Raw genomic sequence first — 24055 nt, 5'->3', positions numbered from 1 at the left:
TAGATTTTCCCTATTCCTTCTTTTTACGCCCCTGTTAAAATTTGACCCTACTTATATATATCTAATTTCCAATCCCTGCTCTAAGTCCATACACACCTTTCGCTTCTCTTCTTCACTATCCATTTTTTTCTCTCTGTTATTTTGTTGCTGTTTGCTGATTGTTGATTATATTGGTTTATTTTTTATGCTTGTTTGTTATATTGTTTTGCTTTTTTGGGGGTTATCTTTTGCTTTGTTTTCCCTCACCTCACTTGATATTAGTTGTTGTTTGTAGTTTGCATTCACCTCTAGGTATTTTGTTGCTGACTTTTGTTGGGATTAGTGGCTGTTTTATTGGAGTTTTCTCCCCATATAAATAGTTTTTTCCCCTCTTCCATTTCATTCTCTTTCTTTTCTCTTTTACTTTTTTTTCCTTTTCCCCAATTTCATTTTTGCACTCCTTTTTTTCTTTTTCTCTTCTTTTTTCATCCTTATCCCCTAATTCTCTTTTCTCTGGTGGTTACCATAATTTGGGGTTATTAGTATCATGAAAACATTTGTGTTCAGTGCCTTGTGTGTTGTGCCTTGTTGTGTTGTATTTTGTGCCTTTAAATCAATGCAGGAGAGAGAGGACTACATAACCAGACACCCAGAGAAGAGAGATCATGGGGATACAAAGAAATAGCCCACATATGAAAGAAAATCAGGCATCACCAGAAAAGGAAGTAAACGAAATAGAGGCAAGCAACCTGTCAGAGAAAGAATTCAGAGAAATGGTCATAAGGTGGATGAAAAAAATGGAAGACAAATTCAACAATATGTGTAAGAACCAAGAGGAAATGAAGAAGAACCAAGAAGAAATGAAAAATTACATCACTGCTATAAAGAACTCAATAGAAAGCATTAAAGTAGACTAGAAGAAGCAGAGGACCACATCAGTGAGCTAGAAGAAAAGGTAGGAAAAAATAACCAAGCAGAGCAGCATCTAGAAAAAAATAAATAAGAAGCAGGAAGAGAGCCAAGAGAACTTTAGGACAACATGAAATGAAACAACATTTGCAAAATAGGGATGTCAGAAGGAGAGGAAACTGAGCAAGGAATAGAAAACCTGTTTGAAGAAATAATGACAGAAAACTTCCCTGATATAGGGAAGAAAAAACTCACAAATCCAAGAAGCTCACAGAGTCCAAAACATAATGAACTCCAAAAGACCGATGCCAAGCACATTATAATTAAATTGGCAAACACCAACAACAAAGCAAGAATCTAAAAAGCTGCCAGAGAGAGAGACAGAAAGTTCCCTACAAAGGATCCCCCATCAGACTAGCAACTGATTTCTCCACAGAAACACATCAGGCAAGAAGGGAATGGAATGAAATATACAAAGTCATGCAAATCAAGTGTTTGAATCCAAGAATACTGTAGTCAGCAAGGCTATCAATCAATATTGAGGGTGAAATCAGAAGCTTCACAGACAAAAAAGGACCAAGGGGGTTTACTACCACCAAACCAGCAAAGCAAGAAATGCTAAAGGGTCTGCTATAAATGGAAAAAAATAGGAAATGAAGAAGGAACACAGGGGTAAAGAATAAAAATGGTGACAAACAAGTACCTATCAATAATAACTTTAAATGTAAATGGATTAAATGCCCCAATCAAAAGACATAGGGTAACTGAGTGGATAAGAAAACATGACCCATATATCTGCTGTCTACAGGAAACCCACGTCAGAAAAAAGACATGCACAGACTGATGGTGAAGGGATGGAGAAAGGTTTTTCAGGCGAATGGAAATGGAAAAATAAAAAGCTGGGGTAGCAATAGTTATATCTGACAAATTAGATCTCAAAGTGAAGGACATAAAAAGTGAGAAGGAAGGCCATTTCATAATACTAAAGGGAGCAATCCAACAAGAAGAAATAACTCTGGTAAATATATACGCAGCCAATACAGAAGCACCCAAATATATAAAAACAAAAACAAAAACAAAAAAGAAAAAACTTCTGGAGGATATCAAGGGAGCGATTGACAGCAATACAATCATAGTAGGGGACTTTAATACCCCACTATCACCATTGGACAAATCCTCTAAACAAAAATCAGCAAAGAAAAATCAATCCTAAATGATTCACTAGATCAGGTGGAATTACTTGACATCTTCAGAACATTTCACCCAAAAGCCACAGAATATACATTCTTCTCAAGTGCACATGGGTCATTTTCAAAGATAGACCATATATTGGGTCACAGGCAAAGTCTTTACAAATTCAAGAAGATAGAAATCATATCAAGCATCTTCTCAGACCACAATGGTATAAAACTGGAAATCAACTACAATAAAAACAATCCAAGCCCTAACCAGTTTGGCTCAGAGGATACAGCTTCAGCCTGTGGACTCAAGGGTCCCAGGTTCGATTCGAGTCAAGGGCATGTACCTTGGTTGCAGGCACATCCCCAGTAGGGAGTGTGCAGGAGGCAGCTGATTGATGTTTCTCTCTCATCAATGTTTCTGACTCTTTATCCATCTCCCTTCCTCTCAGTAAAAAATCAATAAAATATATTTTAAAAAAAACAACCCCAAAAAATCAAATAAATGGAGACTAAATAGCATGGTATTAAACAATGACTGAGTTACCAGAGAGATCAAAGAAGAAATAGAAAAAACATCAAGGCAACAAAGAACAATGAAAACACAATAATCCAAAACCTATGGGACACAGCGAAAGCAGTCTTGAGAGGGAAGTTCATAGCTCTACAAGCCTACTGTAAAAAAACAAGAAACAATAGTAATAAATTACCTAACCCTACAACTCAAAGAGTTAGGAAGAGAGCAACAAGAAAAGCCCAGTGTAAGTAGAAGGAAGGAAATAATAAAGATCAGAGTGGAGATAAACGATATAGAGACCAAAAAGCAATAAAAAAGATCAATGAAACTAAGAGCTGATTCTTTGAAAGAATAAACAAGATTGATTAATCTCTAGCCAGGCTCACCAAGAAGCAAAGAGAGAGGACCTAAATAAACAAAATCAGAAATGAAAGAGGAGAAATAACAACAGACCCCACAGAAATACAAAGGATTGTTAAAAAATATTATGAACAACTCTTTTCCAACAAACTGGACAACCTAGAGGAAATGGACATATTCCTAGAAAAATACAACCTTCCAAACTCAATCAGGAAGAATCTAAAAATGTCAATAGGCCAATAACTATGGAAGAAATTGATGCAGTCATGAAAAAGCTTCCAGCAAACAAAAGCCTGGGCCAGATGGCTTCACAGGGGAGTTTTACCAAACATTCAAGGAAGAACAAAAACCTATCCTCCTCAGACTATTCCAAAAAAATCAAGAGGAAGGAACACTTCCAAGCTCATTCTATGAAACAAGCATCACCTTAATACCAAAACCAGATAAAGACAACACAATGAAAGAGAATTACAGGCCAATATCCCTCATGAACATAGATTCCAAAATCCTCAACAAAATCCTAGCAAATTGGATCCAGCAGTACATCAGAAAGATCATACACCATGACCAAGTAGGATTTATCCCAGGGATGCAAGGATGGTACAATATCCGCAAATCAATAAACGTGATGCATCATCTAAACAAATTGAGAGAGAAAAACCACATAGACATATCAATAGATGCAGAAAAAGCATTTGAAAAAATCCAACAACCATTTTTGATAAAAACTCTCAGCAAGGTGGGAATAGAAGGATCATACCTCAACATAATAAAAGCCACATATGACAAACCCACAATCAACATAATACTCAATGGGCAAAAACTAAAATCATTTACCCTAAGAACAGGAACAAGACAGGGATGCTGACTCTCACCAATCCTGTTCAACATAGTACTGGCCATTGTGATTAGACAAGAAAAAATAAAAGGCATCCAAATTGGAAAAGAAGAAGTAAAACTGTCCTTATTTGCAGATGACATGATATTGTACATAAAAACCTTAAAGACTCCATCAAAAAACTATTAGACTTAATAAATGAATTCGGCAATGTAGCAGGATACAAAATTAACGCCAAGAAATCTATGGCATTTCTATACACCAATAGTGAACTTACAGAAAGAGAGACAAAAAAGCAATCCCATTTACCATCACAACAAAAAAATTAAGATACCTAGGAATAAACTTAACTAAGGAGGTAAAAGATCTCTACTCAGAAAACTACAGGATGTTGAAAAAAGAGATAGAGGAATACGTAAACAGATGGAAGAACATACCATGTTCATGGATTGATAGAATCAACATCATTAAAATGTCCATACTACCCAAAACAATCTATAGATTCAACACACTCCCCATTAAAATACCAACGGCATATTTCACAGACCTAGAACAAACTGTCCCAAAATTCATCTGAAATAAAAAAAGACCCCAAATAGCTGCAGTGATCCTGAGAAAGAAGAACAAAGTAGGTGGGATCTCAATACCAGATATCAAGCTGTATTACAAAGCCACTGTTCTTAAAACTGCTTGGTAATGGCACAAGAACAGACATATAGATCAATGGAATAGAATAGAGAACCCAGAAATCGACCCGAACCACTATGCTCAATTAATATTTGACAAAACAGGAAAGAATATACAATGGAGTCAAGACAGTCTCTTCAATAAATGGTGTTGGGAAAATTGGACAGATACATGCAAAAAAATGAAACTAGACCACCAACTAACACCATACACAAAAATAAACTCAAAATGGATAAAGGACTTAAACATAAGATGGGAAACCATAAAAATACTAGAGGAATCTAAAGGCAAAAAAATCTCAGACATATGCTGAAGCAATTTCTTCACCAATACAGCTCCTAGGGCAGTGATGGCGAACCTTTTGAGCTCGGAGTGTCAGCATTTTGAAAAACCCTAACTTAACTCTGGTGCTGCGTCACATATAGAAATTTTTTGATATTTGCAACCATAGTAAAACAAAGATTTATATTTTTGATATTTATTTTATATATTTAAATGCTATTTAACAAAGAAAAATCAACCAAAAAAATGAGTTTACGTGTCACCTCTGACACGCGTGTCATAGGTTCACCATCACTGTCCTAGGGCAATGGAAACTAAAGAGAAAATAAACAAATGGGACTACATCAAAACAAAAAGCTTCTGCACAGCAAAAGAAACCATCAACAAAACAACAAGAAAGCCCACTGCATGGGAGAACATATTTGCCAATGTTATCACTGATAAGGGTTTAATCTACAACATTTATAGGGAACTCATACAACTTAACAAAAGGAAGATAAACAATCCAATCAAAAATTGGCAAAGGACCTAAATAGGTACTTTTCAAAAGAGGACATTCAGAAAGCCAAGAGACGTATGAAAACATGTTCAAAGTCACTAATCATCTGAGAGATGCAAATCAAAACAACAATGAGATACCAACTCACACCTCTCAGAATGGCTATCATCAACAAATCAACAAACAACAAGTGCTGGAGAGGATGCAGAGAAAAAGGAACACTTGTGCACTGATGGTGGGAATGCAGTCTGCTGAGCCACTGTGGAGAACAGTATGGAGTTTCCTCAAAAAACTAAAATTGGAACTCCCATGTGATCCAGTGATCCCACTTCTAGGAATTTATCTCAAGAAACCAGAAACACCAATCAGAAAGGACATATGGATCCCTATGTTCATAGCAGCACAATTTACCATAGGTAAGATTTGGAAACAGCCTAAGTGCCCATCAGCAGATAAGTGGATTAGAAAACTGTGGTACATCTACACAATGGAATACTATGCTGTTGTCAAAAAGAAGGAATTGTTACCATTTGCAGCAGCATGGATGGACCTGGAGAGCATTATGCTAAGTGAAATAAGCCAGTCAATGAAAGAAAAATACCTCATGATCTCACTCATTTATGGATAATAAAGACCATTATAAACTGATGAACAAAAATAGATACAGAGGCAGAGCAGCATCGAACAGACTGTCAAACTACAGCAGGAAGGCCAGGGAGGGTTGGGGCAGGGGGAAGGTAAGAGATCAATGGAAGGACTTGTATGCATGCACATAAGCATAACCAATGGACACAAGACACTGGGGGGTCAGGGAGGCTGGGGGAATGTCAGGGGGGGGCAAAAAGGAGACATATGTAATAGCCTTTGTAATACTTTAAGCAATAAAACAAAAATAAAAAAAAAGAGCAGGGTAGCCTTTCTCACTTCGTTTGGAGTGGGATTTTGGATAGTAGACAAAAATGGGTGGGGTGAATGAAAAGTTGAGTCTTGAGTCCCAATTAAATAATTTGTGAACAGAAAGACTGGCAAAACCACATAGTCCAGAACCCCTTCCTGAGAAATTGAATTATGCCATGTAGAGCGCATAATTCACCTCTTTCATTTTTATGTTTTTAAAATTAATTCCTGATGCCGACTCTACCTGAGGGGGAGGGGCTGCCTGGAGGATGAACTGGGGATTCTGAATCCTGTCTGATCTCAGAGGAAAGTGCTTTGTGAGCACACAGTCAGTTATCCCTGCCAAGGTGGAAGGAGGCTGATGAGCAAACACATACCACATGTTTGCCATTCCTGAGGGACTCAAACTCCTCTTATCAGCATTTCTTTATCTTCCTGGTGACAATTGGGGAGAGCCTCTTCATGATAAAGTTTTGGATTCCTAGAAAGTATTACTGATATTATAGCTTGGAACATTCTAGCTAAAAAGAAGGAATTCAGGTTGATTTTTATCTTGCAAAAATAGGTCTTACAGATTTTATTCACAGCAGGCCCAGAGTAGCATGCCCAGGAGACATCCCAGAGGCCCGGGGCTGGGGGAGGGTCAGCAGGAGCCAGAGAAGACACTGTGGTGAGATCTGGATGCCCCATCCTCTGCAATTGACTGCCAGGCTTTTCCACGATGAGGTCACACAGCTGTGCCTGAGCAGGACCTGAAAGCAGGGGACCTGCCCTTTGTTCAGGACATGCATCCATGACAGGCTACACCAGCTCACCTTGGCTCTCAGGAAGCTTCCCACGGTCACTGGGCATTGCTGTACATCCACATGTTCCCCGATGAACTCTCACCCCATGAGACGGTGTCTTCAGTAGGGGGTCCGGGTAAGTCAAGTCCCTTGTTGGAAGCAGGGGCCTACGGGCACCACATCTGAGTTTTTTTCATTTCCATGGATGTGGCTTTCTCTGTAGAACTCCACATGCTGAGCTGGGGAATCCACTTTTTGGAAGACAGGGTGGGTTCTGCTAACGGGCTATTAGGTTCTAATTCTGAGCTTTATTTTCAGATTCCTGTGATAGGACAGAGGCCACTTCCCTCACCGTGGCCCCAGGAAACTCGGCATAACAGCCTGTGGGGTGGTGGTCTCCCAGCCACTGAGGGAGCTCATCCATCCTTCCATGACTGAGCCAGACATGCAGGCTCGCAGGTCCTCCTGACACGAGGCCGAGCTGGTCTGGCCCTCCTCCATCAGCACAGAGGCTGCAGAAGGTCCTCCAGTCCTCCTCGCTTCAGTCCATTGGCAAATGGACAGGGAGGTCAGGGCTGCCAGATGTTCTCAGTGAACCTGAGCGCAGCAGCGAGGGACTGAGGTCAAGGCACTGATGAGTTTTCCTTGCGGCCCTGGAGCCCCAGCAGAAGTGGTGATCGAGGAGACAGCCTCCACTTTGAGGCTTGACCTGGGGAGGGGAAGCCTGCTGGAGCTCAGAAATAAAATACAATGAGACTCTGTCTAAACAGGTTTACATAGGATCCCCCCAGAGACAGGAAATGATGAGACATTCCATGCGGGAGCCAGTTAAGCTCTAGGACCCTGTTTTCTGCACATTGCAGTCCTACTTGTCCTAAGGAGCTGCCCCGTGGGCTGCATGGAGCTGTGCCTCCACTGAATGGCCGCGGAGCCTGGTAGCTACAGATGGCTTCCACTGCCCCAACGCAGGGCTTTCTTTGGGGCGACAAGAGCAAGGAGAGCACACCCTCCAGGACCGCCATCCTAAGTTATCACCAGGGCCCTGGCCACTGGGTGCCCTTCCAGCTCCGCTTCGCCTTCCCATGTCCAGGTAGAGATGGCAGCACCCAGGTGCTCGAACCCAGAGCAGCCTTTCCTCCGAGCAGCCCCTCTAGGCAGCGATTTCCAACCTGCTCACCTGGTGCACATAAGCTCACGTTCTGCAGCGCATAGAATAACATATTGTTTGCTGATCTGACAAAATTAAGTATCATTTTGATTCATTCACACTGAATGACTATGGTTGCCTTGGCTGTTGTCATTTTTTTATATGATAGCCTAAGGGAAAAGAGGTCCCTGCCCCTGACTAAAGAGTCAGGTACTGCATTTTTTTAAAAAATTGATTTCAGAGAAGAAAGGAAAGGGAAAGAGAGAGAAACATCAATGATGAGAGAGAATCATTGGTCAGCCACCTCTGCACGCCCCACTGGGGATGGAGCCCACAACCCGGGCACGTGCTCTGACTGGGAATCGCACTGTGACCTCCTGGTTCATAAGTTGATGCTCAACCACTGAGCCAGGCCAGCCAGGCAGGTATTGCATGTTTTAAAAATTCTTGCGGCACACTGGCTGAATTTAGGTGCTGTAGACCTGTGGCAGACAAAGGCACCCCAAACCCTCCCTAAGTGAACAGAAAAGCCTGAGAAAAAGAAACGCTGGCCCACTCACTGCCTTGCTCACACATGGCAGCTGTCCTCACTGAAGCTGACACAGTGAAGCTCCTGTTTAGACATTTTAGCAGAGGATTCCAAAATGGCACCAACTCCACATGCATTTTCTTCCTTTCTTTTTTGTTAGCTCTCTGCTTTTACTAGAGTTCCCTTCCCTGCACACTCATTCCTCACAGGTGGGCTATATCATGGCTCTCACTCTTAGCAATCGACGGGGAAATTACATGTTGGAAAACCCAGTGAATCTCCTGGACACTCCCTCTTGAGGTCAGGGCCTGAGCTGCCCTATGTCCTGATGTGGCCCAGGCTGCCCTTTCAACAAGCTGGGTGCGCTTCATGTTTATGGCCATTGTGTTTCTCAGAAAATGACTGCAGCTCACTTCAGTTTCACTTTGATTCTACGACAGCTATTAGTTTCTCCTTTTTCCAAAATCTGCACCTCATCTTGGAGGAGCTCAAAACATTTACAAAATTTAACCAAGCCTTGCAACATCCCTGTCAGGTAGGCAGGGACTAGGTATTATTTCTTTGCTTCCAGAGGAGACTGAGCTATCAAAAGGGGAGATTTCTTTGCCATGCCATGTAGACAGGACCCATCATCCACTCATTACCACCTGCTCCCCTGACGCTGACAATGAGGTAGGTATTTATTAATACTGCACTCACTAGCTTATCTTTCCAGTATTTTTCATAAACACACGCACACACACACACACACACACACACACACACACATTATGCTGTAAGATCTGGTGTATCAATATCATATCTTCTTCCTATGAATCTCCCCACAAGTGTGCCCTTGGCCAGAATCAAACCTGGAACCCTTCATTCCACAGGCTGACACTCTATCCACTGAGCCAAGCTGACTAGGGCAAGAAATACTTCTTAAAACATATTAAGGGTGAAGAACAAGTTGCATAGAATATGTGTGATCCTACATATCGGAAAAACTCTCCCATTATGTTGTTATCATGTGCAGGCTTACCTAAATGCAAGGAATAAGGTAAGTGAGTGAGATAAACTGTATAAAGCATGGATAGTGTTCAAACATGACAGCCACAACCCTTGCTAGGCATGAGGTTGAGCTGTTTTAATCTTTGTATTATCTCTAGCTCTTGGCACAGTACCTGGCACATCATAAGGACTGATTTATTGAGTAAAAAACCCTTTCAATGAATGATGCAATCAGGAGTTAATTGTTGAGTTAGGAATAAAAGCACTCATGTGCACCACAAAAGTCGGATGTATTATGTGAAATGCTTTTTAATGCAGGGAGGCAGCCTAGTCCACTGGGAAGAAACTGATCGTGAGGCCTAGATTCCAGATGAGTGTTTTCTAAAGTGTGATCTTAAAAACCACCAGCTGCCAAACCACCCAAGAAGAATTACTGAACCCCACACCTGTTCTGAGTCTATTTCTCTGGTGTTGTGATTCAGGAATCTGTGCTGTAACAGCCCCTTTTCACCTAAAAATAAAAGTTTGAGAATCAGTATCTAGATCCTGTTCTGTTCTCCCGTTTGACTTCGGGCAAATAACAAACCTTCCAGAATTTAGCTCCTGCTCTACAAGGGAGGAGCTAGATCTCAAATGCTCTTTTAAGTTATAAAATTCTGTGCCCATGACTAACTCAATTCCCTGCCTTTATGTAGCCTTGTACATAAGCCATATAAAATGGATTATTCATAACAGGTTTGAGTTGTCTTTGGGTGCCTGGGCTACCACTTGGAGACTTCAAATTCAGAAGCTGCTTGTTATTTGCATAGGTTCTTAATTATTAAGATATACAATTTTTATATTTTAATACATTTATAGTATATTAACATAATATAATTACTATAACAAATAATTTAAAACACACACACATATAAAGAAAGAGAAGATGTTATGAAAACCTTGGAACAGAGACTGAAAAAAACCGTCGGAAAGATTATGGAAGAAGGCCAGTATAATGTCTCTCCCTGGCCCGAAATATGAATGGAAATAGAAGAATGCGTCCAGTAATTTTCATGGAAATTAAAGCCAAGTACACAGATGGCTGAGTTGAAAAGGGGCTCGCTAGCATGTTTCATGTGTAGCAGGCCCAAAATGGCAAGTTATAACACCCTCAAATAAATCCCACAGGTTTTAAGGAGGTAAATCCAAAACCAAATTGTTCTCTCCTTTAGTCTTCAGAAGAGTCACCAAGAAGTGGCTCTAAGTCTTAACAGGAATATTTTAGCTAAGACTTGGAAACATACTCAGTTTCCATCAGCAGATGAGTGGATATGGTACATCTACACAATGAAATACTACGCTGCTATAAAAAAGGAAGGACTCTTACCATTCGCAACAGCATGGATGGACCTGGAGAGTATTATGCTGAGTGACATAAGCCAGTCAGAGAAAGACAAGTATCACATGATCTCTCTCATATATGGAATCTAATGAGCCAAATAAACTGATGATAAAAATAGCCCCAGAGTCATAGAGGCATAGAGCATACTGTTAAAACTCAGAGGAAAGGCAGGGGAGGGTGGGTGGGAAGAGATCAACCAATGAACTTGTATGCACATATGCATAACCCAAGGACACAATGGGGTGATGAGGGCCTGGGCAGGGGAAGGATGGGAGTGGCTGGAAGAAGTTAATGGGGGGAAAAAGAGGACCCATGTAATACTTTCAACAATAAAGATTTTTTTAAAAAAGGAATTTCTACCTAACGCAAGCACTTTGAAGTGAATGAATCTGTACTTAAGTGTTTCCTACTCTCTTTATTAGGTGTGTTGTCTTGGGTGACTTCCTTAGTCACACACAGCCCCAGTTCCTTTATCCATAAAATAGCAATGAGATATATTTCACAAGTTATTGGGAGAATTGAATGAAATAAGGCTTGTGAAAGTGTGTAGCCTTGTGCCTAAGGCATGGTAAGCATTAGGTCAGTGTTTAAAAGACAACACTCCCCTTCATATGATGTAGGGCAGATAACTGTACTTTGAGCCTTCTTGTCTTTCTCACAGAAACTGGACAGTGTGGTGATGTAGGACTTGAAGAGGGTCATGCCTGTGAAAATTCTCAAATTGTTTTAATTTTAGTTTCTATGTTACTCAGCTCTGCTTCTTATTCCCTTTATTGATTAAAACCAAATCACACACATGCAAGCTGAATCCTATTGTTAAAAACTGGACTTTTTCAGAAGCACCTTGAAATCTATCTTATAAATATATATAAAGCCAACTTTATTGATGTCAGCATAGGGTTAATGCTTTGGGAGCTGATGAATTCCTAGAGCCTAGGACACCTTCTGGCACATAGTAAGTACCAAATAAATATACATTAAATTAACATAAGATCTGATGCTTTTGTTAGTCACTGTAAAACAGGGAAAAGATTTTTAAAAAATGTAAAGGTGTGTGGACAGTAGAGATGGAAGGCTAAATCTGAAAATTTATTGGAAATCTTAGGTCAGAATGAAACAAGTCATCTGAAAATATGTTTTCCCTCAATAATTGAGATTATTGGAGTTATTTAGACATTTCTCATACTTCCTACTTCTAATAAACTCACACTGTCACCTCAACAATATGAAGGTATTTTTTAAAAAATTTTAAGAGAGAGAACCAAGATGGCAGCATAGGTAAACACCTGTACTTGCTGACTCCCACAACCACATCAAAATTACAACTAACATACAGAACAACTATCATCCAGAACCTCCAGAAAGCTGGCTGAGTGGAAGTCCTACAACTAGAGAGGTAAAGAAGAAAGCACACTGAGATTGCTGGGAGGTGCAGAGGTGAGGAACGGGCTGGTCTGGCACCCGGGTGTGTCACTTTTTTAATTGGGAGGGAGATGGCCTCTGTGGAGGCCGCCTGGAGGAGCAAGGGGTCCCAGCCCCACACTAGGCCCCCAGCCCAGGGTTCCAGAGCTGGGGAAAGAAGTCCCTACAGGCAGGGCCATAAGAACTACGGACTGTAAAAACCAGTGCAGGAGGACAAAATGGCGGCGGAATAGACAGATGTGTCCCAAGCCTTGTCCCAGAGCAGATAGAATGAGCAGCTGAACTGAATAACATCCACCTCGAACTGGTGAAGGAGACACAGCTGATGAGACAATTCGCAGGCAGGAAGGGCAGAGGACACCTGGAGAAATGTCAAATCAAGGCTCGGGGCTGGAGAGATCCACCAGACCTCGGAGCCCTGAGGGTCAGAGGGAAACCGCATGGCACCGAGCTGTGTCCCTTGGGACAGGCACAGTGTCTGACTGTGTTAAGAAGGTCCGGTCCGCAGGACTGCTGGTGGCAGGGGATTCTAGATCTGGGTACACAGTCACAAAAGACTGAGGCCAGAGGGGGGAGCCTGAAGGGCTGCCCAGACCACGCAGTGCCGGCGGGAGAGGGGTGCGCAGAGGCACAGCTCTTTCCCCTCTCTGTGGTTTTTGCTTTTCTTTGCTAAACCTAGTTCATAGGACCTTTCAGAGATGGACACTCACCCATGGCTGAGGTGCAGGAGAAGGTGCGGACTTGTGGAATCTGGGGAGAGGCTGGGGTGAGGAGAGGGCCCAGGAAAAGTGGCCATGAGTCTGGTGCTGAGTCATACCTGACGCGCAGGACGTAGGTCGCCATTTTCTCCTGAAGAGATAGCTCCTCCCTGCAGTCTCCAGGCAACCAATACAGCCACACCCAGACTATACTCTGAGTGTTTCAAAGGATACAAAAAAAAATCTGAATAGTCTCTGAGAGTCCACAGGGACTGGCCTAAAGAGAGGTCTTCAGTCCCAGCAACAGGAAACTGAGAAGCCACAGCCAGTACAGAAGACTGGGATCTTAAACCAGCCAAAGGAACGACACTTCACTTTTTCATTTTTATTTTATTTTATTATTATTTTGTTATCTCTTTTTTCTTTTTTTAAATTTTTCTTTTTTAATTTATTTCTTTATTTTCTATTTCTTTTTGCATTATTTTCCATAATTACAATTTATTTTATTTTTATCCTAATTTTGTAATCAATTTTTTAAAAAAATATTATTTTCTTCTCTTTCTCATTCTTCTTATCCACTCATCCTCTTTCTACTTCCTCTATACTGAACTGAGGTCCTCCCCATATTCATCCAATTCTTAACCTTAATTTCTGTATATAAGATTCTGCCCCCACCTTCTTTACTAGGAATTTGGTGTTTGTATGTCTTGGTTTACCTATTTGTCCTCTGGTGTTTTCTCCATATAAATATATAATTTCCTTTTTCTTCCTTTTTCTTTTTTCTTTCCTCTGATACCATTTTTTTTCTCTCTTTAATATCATTTGTGCTCTTTTTTCTCTCCCCTAATTCTCTTTCTCTAGTGGTCACTTATACTGGGGTTATTGGTTTCATGAGTACATTTGTGTTTTATTCCCTTTGTGTTGTGTCTTGCCGAGGTGAATTTTATCCTTCTAGAGAGTGAGCCACATAATCAGACACCTGGAGAGGAGACTCCATTCACAAACAGGTCAATAACACTCCAGATCCAACTACAGAGACAGGAAGAAGGCGGCAGTGAGGGAGAGATCATGAGTGAGTGAGGGAGCAAAAGAGGAGTGTGTGGTCATGTGTGTGTGTGTGTGTGTGTGTGTGTGTGTGTGTGTGTGTGTATGTGTGTGGCACAGTTAGATCCCACAGGACCTTTGGGGGCAGGCTAACTGGGCTCGCCTAACTAAGCAGCCTCTGCTACCATTGCAAACAGTCCTGGAGAGGCTGGCTCTTCCTCAGAGGCCTCATATTTATGAAGAGAAGAGCTGCTGTAACTGGGACCCCAAGCTCACCTCCACCCAGGATGCCTTCAGATAACACTAGGGACTCTACAGCCACCCCTGCCAGGGGCCTGCTACCTTGGCTGTGGTCCCCCAGTCATCAAGACTCCAGCCAATCCGGGCACAGGCTCCTGTGAGCTTTGAAGCACACTACCCTCTGACTGGCCCACCACTTTAGTCCAGGGCACTGCAGCCACATGAGCAGCCCACATCTGTCCAAGGAGCAGCAGCCACGTGAACAGCCTGCCCCCATCTAAGGAGCAGCAGCTGTGTGAGTATCCCACCCATGTCTGAAGAGCAGCAGCTCCATGAGCAGCCCGCCAAGGTCTGAGGAGCAGCAGCCACATGAGCAGATTACCCACGTCTGAGGAGCAGCAGCCCTGTGCAGCCCCAGAGGAGCTGCTGCCAACTCAGGAGCAGCCACTGCCACGACTGCACAAAGAGCAACTGCCACCCAAGGAGCCACTGCCACCCAAGGAGCATCCCTGCATGAATCTACATCTAGATCCTTCAGTGAGAACAAAAATGGGTAGACAAAGAAACCCCCAAAGGAAAGAAAAAGAGGAATCACCAGAAAGGCAGCTAAGTGAAATGGAGTCATGCAGTATGTCAGAAAAAGAATTCAGAATAAGGGTCATACAATTCATAAAGGAGATGGATGAAAAAATCAACAACTTATGTAAGAATCAAGAAGAAATAAAGAGTGATATAGCTGCAATAAAAAAAAAAACACCATAGAAAGTTTCAATAATAGACTAGGAAAAGTGGAGGAACAAATTAGCAAATTAGATGACAGGGAAGAAAAACAAACCCAAACTGAACTGCAATTGGAGGAAACACTTAAAAGATAGGAAGAGAGCTTAATGGAGCTGTGGGACAACATGAAATGAAGAAACATATGAATAATAGGGATGCCAAAAAACAGGAAGAGGAACAAGGGTTAGAAAACCTATTTGAAGAAATAATGTCAGAAAACTTCCTTAATGGGGAAGAAAAAAGTCACACAAACACAGAGAGTCCCAAACAAGATGAACCCGAAAAGACTCACACTAAGACACATCATAATTATGATGGCAAATGTTCAGGACAAAGAGAGAATCTTAAAGGCTGCACAAGAGAGACAGAAAGTTATGTACAAGGGATCTCCCATTAGATTATCAAATGATTTCTCAACAGAAACACATAAGGCCAGAAAAGAATGGAAGGAAATTTACAAAGTGATGCAAAGCAAGAACCTGAATCCAAGAATACTCTATCCAGCAAGGTTATCATTCAAAATGGAAGGAGAAATAAGGAGCTTCACAGACCAAAAAAAAGGCTAAGGGAGTTTTATCACTACCAAGCCAGCAAAGCAAGAAATATTAAAGGGACTGGTATAAAAAGAAGAAATAAAAAGGTAAGAAGGAACACAGGCAAAAAATAAATAAAAATGGCTACAAACAAGTACCTATCAATAATAACTTTAGATGTAAACAAACTAAATGCTCCAATCAAAAGACATCGAGTGGCTGATTGGATAAAAAACATGACCCATATATATGCTGTCTACAAGAGACCCACCTCAGAACAAGGGACTCACACAGACTGAAAGTGAAGGGATGGAAAATATCTTTCAGGCAAATGGAAATGAACAAAAGCTGGGGTAGCAATACTTATATCTGACAAAATAGATCTCAAAGTGAAGGCCATAACAAGAGATTAAGGAAGGCCACTTCATAATATTAAAGGGATCAATACAACAAGAGGATATAACCCTAATAAACATATATGCACCCAATGCAGGAGCACCCAAATACATAAAAAAAAAAACTCCTAGAAGATATCAAGAGAGAGATCAACAATAATACAATCACAGTAAGGGACTTCAATACATCACTGACATCAATGGATAAATCCACTAGACAAAAAATCAGCAAAGAAAGAGCAATCCTAAATGACTCACTAGATCAGATGGAAATAATTGACATCTTCAGAACATCTCACCAAAACCACAGAATATACATTCTTCCCAAGTGCACATGAGACATTTTCAAAAATAGACCACATATTGGGTCACAAGCAAAGTCTCTCCAAATTCAAGAAGTTTGAAATCATGTCAAGCATCATCTCAGACCACAATGGAATAATATTAGAAATAAATTACAATAAAAACAATAAAAAATTTCAAACACTTGGAAGCTGAATATCATGCTATTAAACAATGATTAGGTTACCAAAGAGATCAAAGGAGAAATTAAAAACATCTTGGAAACTAATGACAATGGAAACACAACAATCCAAAATCTATGGGACACAATGAAAGCAGTCCTGAGAGGGAAGTTCATAGCTCTACAGGCTTATCTCAAAAAAAAAAAAAAAAAAAAAAAGAAAGAAGAAAGAAAGAAAGAAAGAAAGAAAGAAAGAAGTGGTAGTAAATCATCTAACTCTACAACTTAAAGAATTAGAAAGAGAGCAAGAAGAAAAGCCCAGAGCGAGCAGAATATCAGAGCAGAAATAAATGACATAGAGTCCAAAAAGCAATACAAAAGATCAATGAAACCTAGCGCTGGTTTTTTGAAAAAATAAACAAGATTGATGAACCTCAAGCCAGACTCACCAAGAAGCAAAGAGAGAGGACTCAAATAAACAAAATCAGAAATGAAAGAGGAGAAATAACAACAGACCCCACAGAAATACAAAGGATTGTTAAAAAATACTATTCCAACAAACTAGACAACCTGGAGGAAATGGACCTATTCCTAGAAAAATACAACCTTCCAAAACTCAATCAGGAAGAATCTAAAAATCACAATAGGCTGATAACTATGGAAGGAATTGAAGCAGTCATCAAAAAGCTTCCAGGAAACAAAAGCCCAGGTCCAGAAGGCTTCACAGGGGAGTTTTACCAAACATTCAAGGAAGAACAAAAACCTATCCTCCTCAGACTATTCCAAAAAATTTAAGAGGAAGGAACACTTCCAAGCTCATTCTATGGAGCCAGCATTATCCTAATACTAAAACCAGATAAAGATACTACAAAGAAAGAAAATTACAGGCCAACATCCCTCATGAGCATAGATGCCAAAATCCTCAACAAAATTCTAGCAAAGCAGATCCAGCAATACATCAGAAAGATCATACACCATGACCAAGCAGGATTTACCCTAGGGATGCAAAGATGGTACAATATCCGCAAATCAATAAACGTGATGCATCATCTAAACAAATTGAGAGATAAAAATCACATAGTCATATCTATTGATGTAGAAAATGCATTTGACAAAATCCAACACCCTGTCTTGATAAAAATTCTCAGCAAGGTGGGAATGGAAGGATCATACGTCAACATAATATAAGCCCTCTATGACAACCACACAACCAACATCATATTCAATGGGCAAAAACTAAAATCATATACCCTAAGAACAGGAACAAGACAGGGATGCTGACTCTCACCAATCCTGTTCAACATAGTACTGGAAGTACTAGCCATTGCGATCAGACAAGAAGAAGAAATAAAAGGCATCCAAATTGGAAAAGAGGGAGTAATACTGTCCTTATTTGCAGATGACATGATACTGTACATAAAAAATACTAAAGACTCCATCAAAAAATTATTAGACTTAATAAATGAATTCGGCAATGTAGAAGGATACAAAATTAACGCCAAGAAATCTAGGGCATGTTTATACACCAATAGTGAACTTATAGAAAGAGAGACTACAAAAGAAATCCCATTTACCATCACACCAAAAAAATTAAGATACCTAGGAATAAACTTAACTAAGGAGGTAAAAGACCTGTATGTGGAAGACTACTGGACACTGAAAAAAGAGATAGAGGAAGACATAAACAGATGGAAGAACATACCGTGTTCCTGAATTGGTAGAATCAACATCACTAAAATTTCCATACTATCCTAAGCAATCTATAGATTCAATGCATTCCCCATTAAAATACCAATGGCATATGTCACATAACTAGAACAAACTCTCCCAAAATTCATCTGGAATAAAAAAAAAAAGACCCCAAGGAGCTGCAGCAATCTTGAGAAAGAACAAAGTATGTGGGATCTCAATACCAGATATCAAGCTGTATTATAAAGCCACTGTTCTAAAAACTGCCTGGTACTGGCACAAGAACAGACATATAGACCAATGGAATAGAATAGAGAGCCCAGAAATCGACCCAAACCACTATACTCAATTAATATTTGACAAAGGAGGCAAGAACATACAATGGAGTCAAGACAGTCTCTTCAATAAATGGTGTTGGAAAAGTTAGACAGATAAGTGCAAACAAAAATGAAACTAGACCACCAACTTACACCATACACAAAATTAAATGCAAAATGGATAAAGGACTTAAACATAAGATGAAAAACCATAAAAATACTAGAGGAATCCACAGGCAGCAAAATCTCAGACATATGCTGAAGCAATATCTTCACTGATACATCTCCTAGGGCAATGGAAAATAAAGAGAAAATAAACAAATGGGACTACATCAAAATGAAAACTTCTGCACAGCAAAAGAAACCATCAACAAAACAAGAAAGCCCACTGCATGGGAGAACATATTTGCCAGTGTTATCACCGATAAGGGTTTAATCTCCAACATTTACAGGAACTTATACAACTTAACAAAAGGAAGATAAACAACCCAATCAAAAAAATGAGCAATGGACCTAAAGAGATACTTTTCGAAAGAAAACAAAAGGAAGGCCAAGAGACATATGAAAACATGCTCAAAGTCACTAATCATCCTAGAGATGCAAATCAAAATGACAATGAGGTACCATCTCACACCTGTCAGAATGGCTATCGTCAACAAATCAACAAATGACAAGTTCTGGTGAGGATACAGAGAAAAAGCAACCCTTGTGAACTGCTGGTTGGAATGCAGACTGGTGCAGCCACTGTGGAGAATAGTATGGAGTTTCCCCAAAAAACTAAAAATGGAACTCCCATTTGACCCAGTGATCCCACTTCTAGGAATATATTTCAAGAAACCAGAAACACCGATCAGAAAGGATATATGCATCCCTATGTTCATAGCAGCACAATTTACCATAGCTAAGATTTGGAAACAGCCTTAGTGCCCATCAGCAGATGAGTGGATTAAAAAATGGTGGTACACCTACACAATGGAATACTACACTGTGGTTAAAAAGAAAGAATTCTTACCATTTGCAACAGCATGGATGGAACTGGAGAACATTATGCTAAGCAAAATAAGCCAGTCAGGGAAAGATAAATATCACATGATCTCACTCATGCATGGAATATAATGAACAATATAAACTGAAGAACAAAAACAGATCCAGAGACAGAGAAGCATCGATCAGACCATCAAACCTCAGAGGGAAGGTAGGGGAATGTGGGGGTAAGGGGGGTAGATCAACCAAAGGACTTGTATGCATGCATATAAGCCTAACCAATGGAAACAGATAACAGGGGGGTGAGGGCATGAGAAGGGTGATGGGGGGGAATGGGGTGATAAGAACACATATGTAATACCTTATTCAATAAAGAAAAAAAAATTTTTTAAAGTGCAGATTGGGGCTGAGTGACACACAGGCTGCTGGAGACCCAGCAGCTCCTCTTAAAAGGCCGGCACCATGAACTGAATTTACAAGCTCCCACTTCCTCTCATCTCCAGTGCCAGGTGAGGCTTGGGGAACTCAAACAAATACGGGGAGAAACTGGACTGTCTGGCATCAGAGCAGGAACAAGGGGGTGGCTTTATTCCAGATGGAGGTGCTCACTGCAGTCATTGTTCCCATGCAGGGACTACCCCAGTGCATGGCTCACTGGCAACAATTTCTGTTTGTTCTGCCCTGGTGATTCCCTGAGACTTGGCCCACCCAATTTACAACCCCACCTAAGCTGTGTGCAGCAGCTTTTGCACAGGAATGGCCTGTCCTTTCTCAGGCTAAAACTCTGTTAAATAAGCTGCAGCTGAGTTAGGGAGCCCCAAAACTATCAATAAAAGGCCCAAAACCTGGCACCAGCACCAGCCTGCCTTGCTTCACAGTTGGGCCTCATCTGGGAACTTCCAAACCTGATATAAAGAGGAGGAATCTGCAGATCTCTCTGTAGCTTCTGCTGGGTTTTGGCAGTGGCTGACTTTGCACCTCCCTGGAGACCCAAGAGCCAGTGTACCAGTAGTCAGTGTGAGACCATACCAGATTACAACTCTTCACATCCATAAGTGACACACTCAAGGGGCAAACTCAGTGAGCACCAAAGCCCCACTGAAGCAATCCTGATCCATAGAGGTGTCTCCTGCACATCAGCTCTCACACTGTAGTAGCAGCTGGTCCCCACAGCCAATTGGCCTGGAAGTCAATTCCTCCCAGTGACACCAATAGTAATCAAGTCTCAACTACAACAAGAGTGTGTACACAGCCCACAAAAGGGTGCATCAAGAGTGTCCACCTCAGATGATTGGGGAGGCTGAGTCACTGGGCCTATAAGACACCTTCTACACAAGGCCAATCTGTCAACTCAAGGAGACTTAGCAGCTCTACCCAATACATAGAAACAAACACAGGGAAACAGTCAAAATGCAGAAACAAATAAACATGTCACAAATGAAAGAAATGGAAGAAAGCAACCTACTGGATATAGAGTTCAAAACCACGGTTATAAGGTTACTCAAGAATCTTCTAGAAATCTCTGAGGAACTTAGAGAGACTTTCAAGGATCTTAGTGAGAATGCCCCCCCCCCAAAAAAAAGGGAAAGGATCAGTCAGAAATTAAGCATACACGGACTGAAATAAATAATAATATACAGGGATTCAACAGTAAATTAGAGGATCCTAGAATAAAATCAATGATTTGAAATACAAGGAAGCAAAAAAACACCCAATCAGAAGAGCAAAGAGAAAAAAAATCCAAAAATATGAAGATAGTGTAATGAGCATCTGGGACAACTTCAAGCATACCAACATCCGAATTATGGGGGTGCCGGAAGAAGAGAGAGAACAAGATATTGAAAACCTATTTGAAGAAATAATGACAGAAAACTTCTCCTATGTGGTGAAAAACAAATAGACTTACAAGTCCAGGAAGTACAGAGAACCCCAAACAAGAGGAATCCAAAGAGGAAAACACCAAGACACATCATAATTAAGATGCCAAGAACAAAAGACAAAGAGAGAATCTTAAAAGCAGCAAGAGAAAAAGTTACCTACAAGGGAGTGCTCATATGACTGTCAGCTAATTTCTCAACAGAAACTATGCAGACCAGAAGAGAGTGTCAAGAAATATTCAAAGTGATAAGTAGCAAGAACCTACAACCAAGAATACTCTACCCAGCAAAGCTATCATTTAGAATTGAAGGTAAGATAAAGAGCATCACAAGAAAAAGCTAAAGGAGTTCATCACCACCAAACCAGTATTATATGAAATGCTGAAGGGTATTCTTTAAGAAGAGGAAGAAGAAGAAAAAGGTAAAGATAAAAATTATGAACAACAAAGTGACAACAAATATATATCTATCAACAAGTGAACCTAAAAATAAAATGAATAAAAAAATCTGATGAACAGAATAAACTAGTGAATGAAATAGAATCAGGAGCATGGAAATGGAAGAGACTGATGATTCTCAGACAAAGAGGGGTGTAGGGGGGTGCAGGAAGAGATTATACAAAGATCTTATATGCATGTATGCATTTCCTATGGACACAGACAATAGGGTGGTGAGGGCCTGGGGTGGGGTGGGAACCGGGTGGAGAGGAGCCATGGGAGGAAATAAGAGGGACATCTGTAATAATATCAAAAATAAAGATTAATTTTTAAAAAAAGAATCAATAAAACAGCATATAGGAAAATTTAAAAAAGAAGAAAAAAACTATAAGTGAGAAAGTTAAAACTCCTGTATTTAAAGTCACCATCTTTGGAATTTGTTGGATCTAGAAGCAGGAGACAGACCAAAAACCCTCAAGAATTGGTCTCTGTCTTTTCTCCACCCCAACCTCCTCCCCTCCCTTCTCTTACTCTCACTCTGCTTGCTCATGTTTACCTTCATTTTCAGGTATAAGCCAGACACCTGTGACTTGGCCTGCACTTTCTTAGAAACAAGTTTCACACCTTTCTTCTTCACTGCCAGGTGCCCAAACATAGCATAGTGTCAAGCACATAATAGTGAAGACAAAATATTTGTTATGTAAATTACATACTAGCTAAAAGTATCAGGGTGAGTCCATGTTAGGGGGAAAACTCATTGTTTTATCTCTATTAGCCACTCTAATCATTTCTATTGTACCCCAGTCTTTCCTATTTCTATGCATACATTATCCCATAAAATATATATATTTATCTTTTGTTCACTTTCCATGAGCTGTGAAAGTCTCCTGATCAGGTTAATGTCTTCTTCCTTTGCATCCTCCCACAAACAGCCGATTCAACTACACCCACAGTGGTTGGTGATTCACTAGTATGGCTGTCTGACTCAGACCTAACGGGATCAGTATAACCCACTCTGGGAAGTAGGAATCATGTCTTACTCACACTGGCATATAGTCCAGGGCCTGACACATCAAAGACTCTTCATAAATATTGACTGAGGAAGGCAGAGTGGCAGTATAAATGAGTAATACTCAAAAGAAAAATATTCAAATGTTTCCATGAAGCCAGACATGCAGCAAAATAAATGAATGTGCTTTTCTACTCATTTTATCATGTACTCATTCAACAAATATTTATTGAATGCCTAGTTTGTGCCAGCAATCAACTTGGCACCAGTGATTTGCAGATGAATTACATATGAGTGGTAAAACAGGTCTGCATGAAACATCCATGTGTGTTGGTGTTGCCAACAGAGGAGGTGTGATGGAGACAGTAGATAATCAAGGAGAGATGAGGAAAGGAAAGAGAAGATTAAAGAATATTCAACAAAATCCATCTGCCCCTGCAGCAAGGAACTTCTTGTAAGGACAAATGTACTTAGGACATTGATCACTCTTTAAACAAATGGTTTAGTGTAATGGCAAACGCTCTATAGCAAGACATCTTTTATGCACCATGATATTTATATGCATCCAGCCAGCATACCCCAGTATTTCTATTTGATGTTTCATCTGACAAACTCAAATGCTTAAGCTCAAGTGTAGGCTGACCTCCTTGACCTTGGCACCATGTCAAGCTGTTTCAGTATGGTTTAACAAGTAATGGGAAATGGTAAGCTCCTGTTACCCTTGGAGTTCACAGAGATGTCTGTTGACTTGCACTTGGCATTCAATATATTATTTTGTACCAAGCTCAGTAGGGAAGAATGGCAGGAATAGAGGCTGAGGAAGAAAGGCATTTGAAAAATTCTTAAGATTGAAGCACAGATAATTAAACACTAAATAAAGCTACTCAAAAAGGAGACCCAAAATGAGTTATAATATTGACTTCAAATAATTCAAGCTCAAATTCAATTACTTTGAACATTAAGATGGGTAATGTTCTCCAGTGTTTGGCCACACACATCTTTGATCTGGCACTTATATATCCATTCCTAGTCTACTTTATTTTACCTCCTGTGACCAGAAGTGCAGCCATGGACCCTGATCTCCACATCAGGGAAGTGGAAACTTTGTTGTTGTATGAATAGGGAATATTGGAGAGGCCTTAAGCTCACACATGCAGATATGCAAATGACTGTCTCTCTGTGTTGGTTT

This window comes from Myotis myotis, unplaced genomic scaffold (assembly GCF_014108235.1).
Source record: "Myotis myotis isolate mMyoMyo1 unplaced genomic scaffold, mMyoMyo1.p scaffold_m19_p_20, whole genome shotgun sequence".
Taxonomy (NCBI): domain Eukaryota; kingdom Metazoa; phylum Chordata; class Mammalia; order Chiroptera; family Vespertilionidae; genus Myotis; species Myotis myotis.
Note: the sequence above shows the minus strand (reverse complement) of the source record.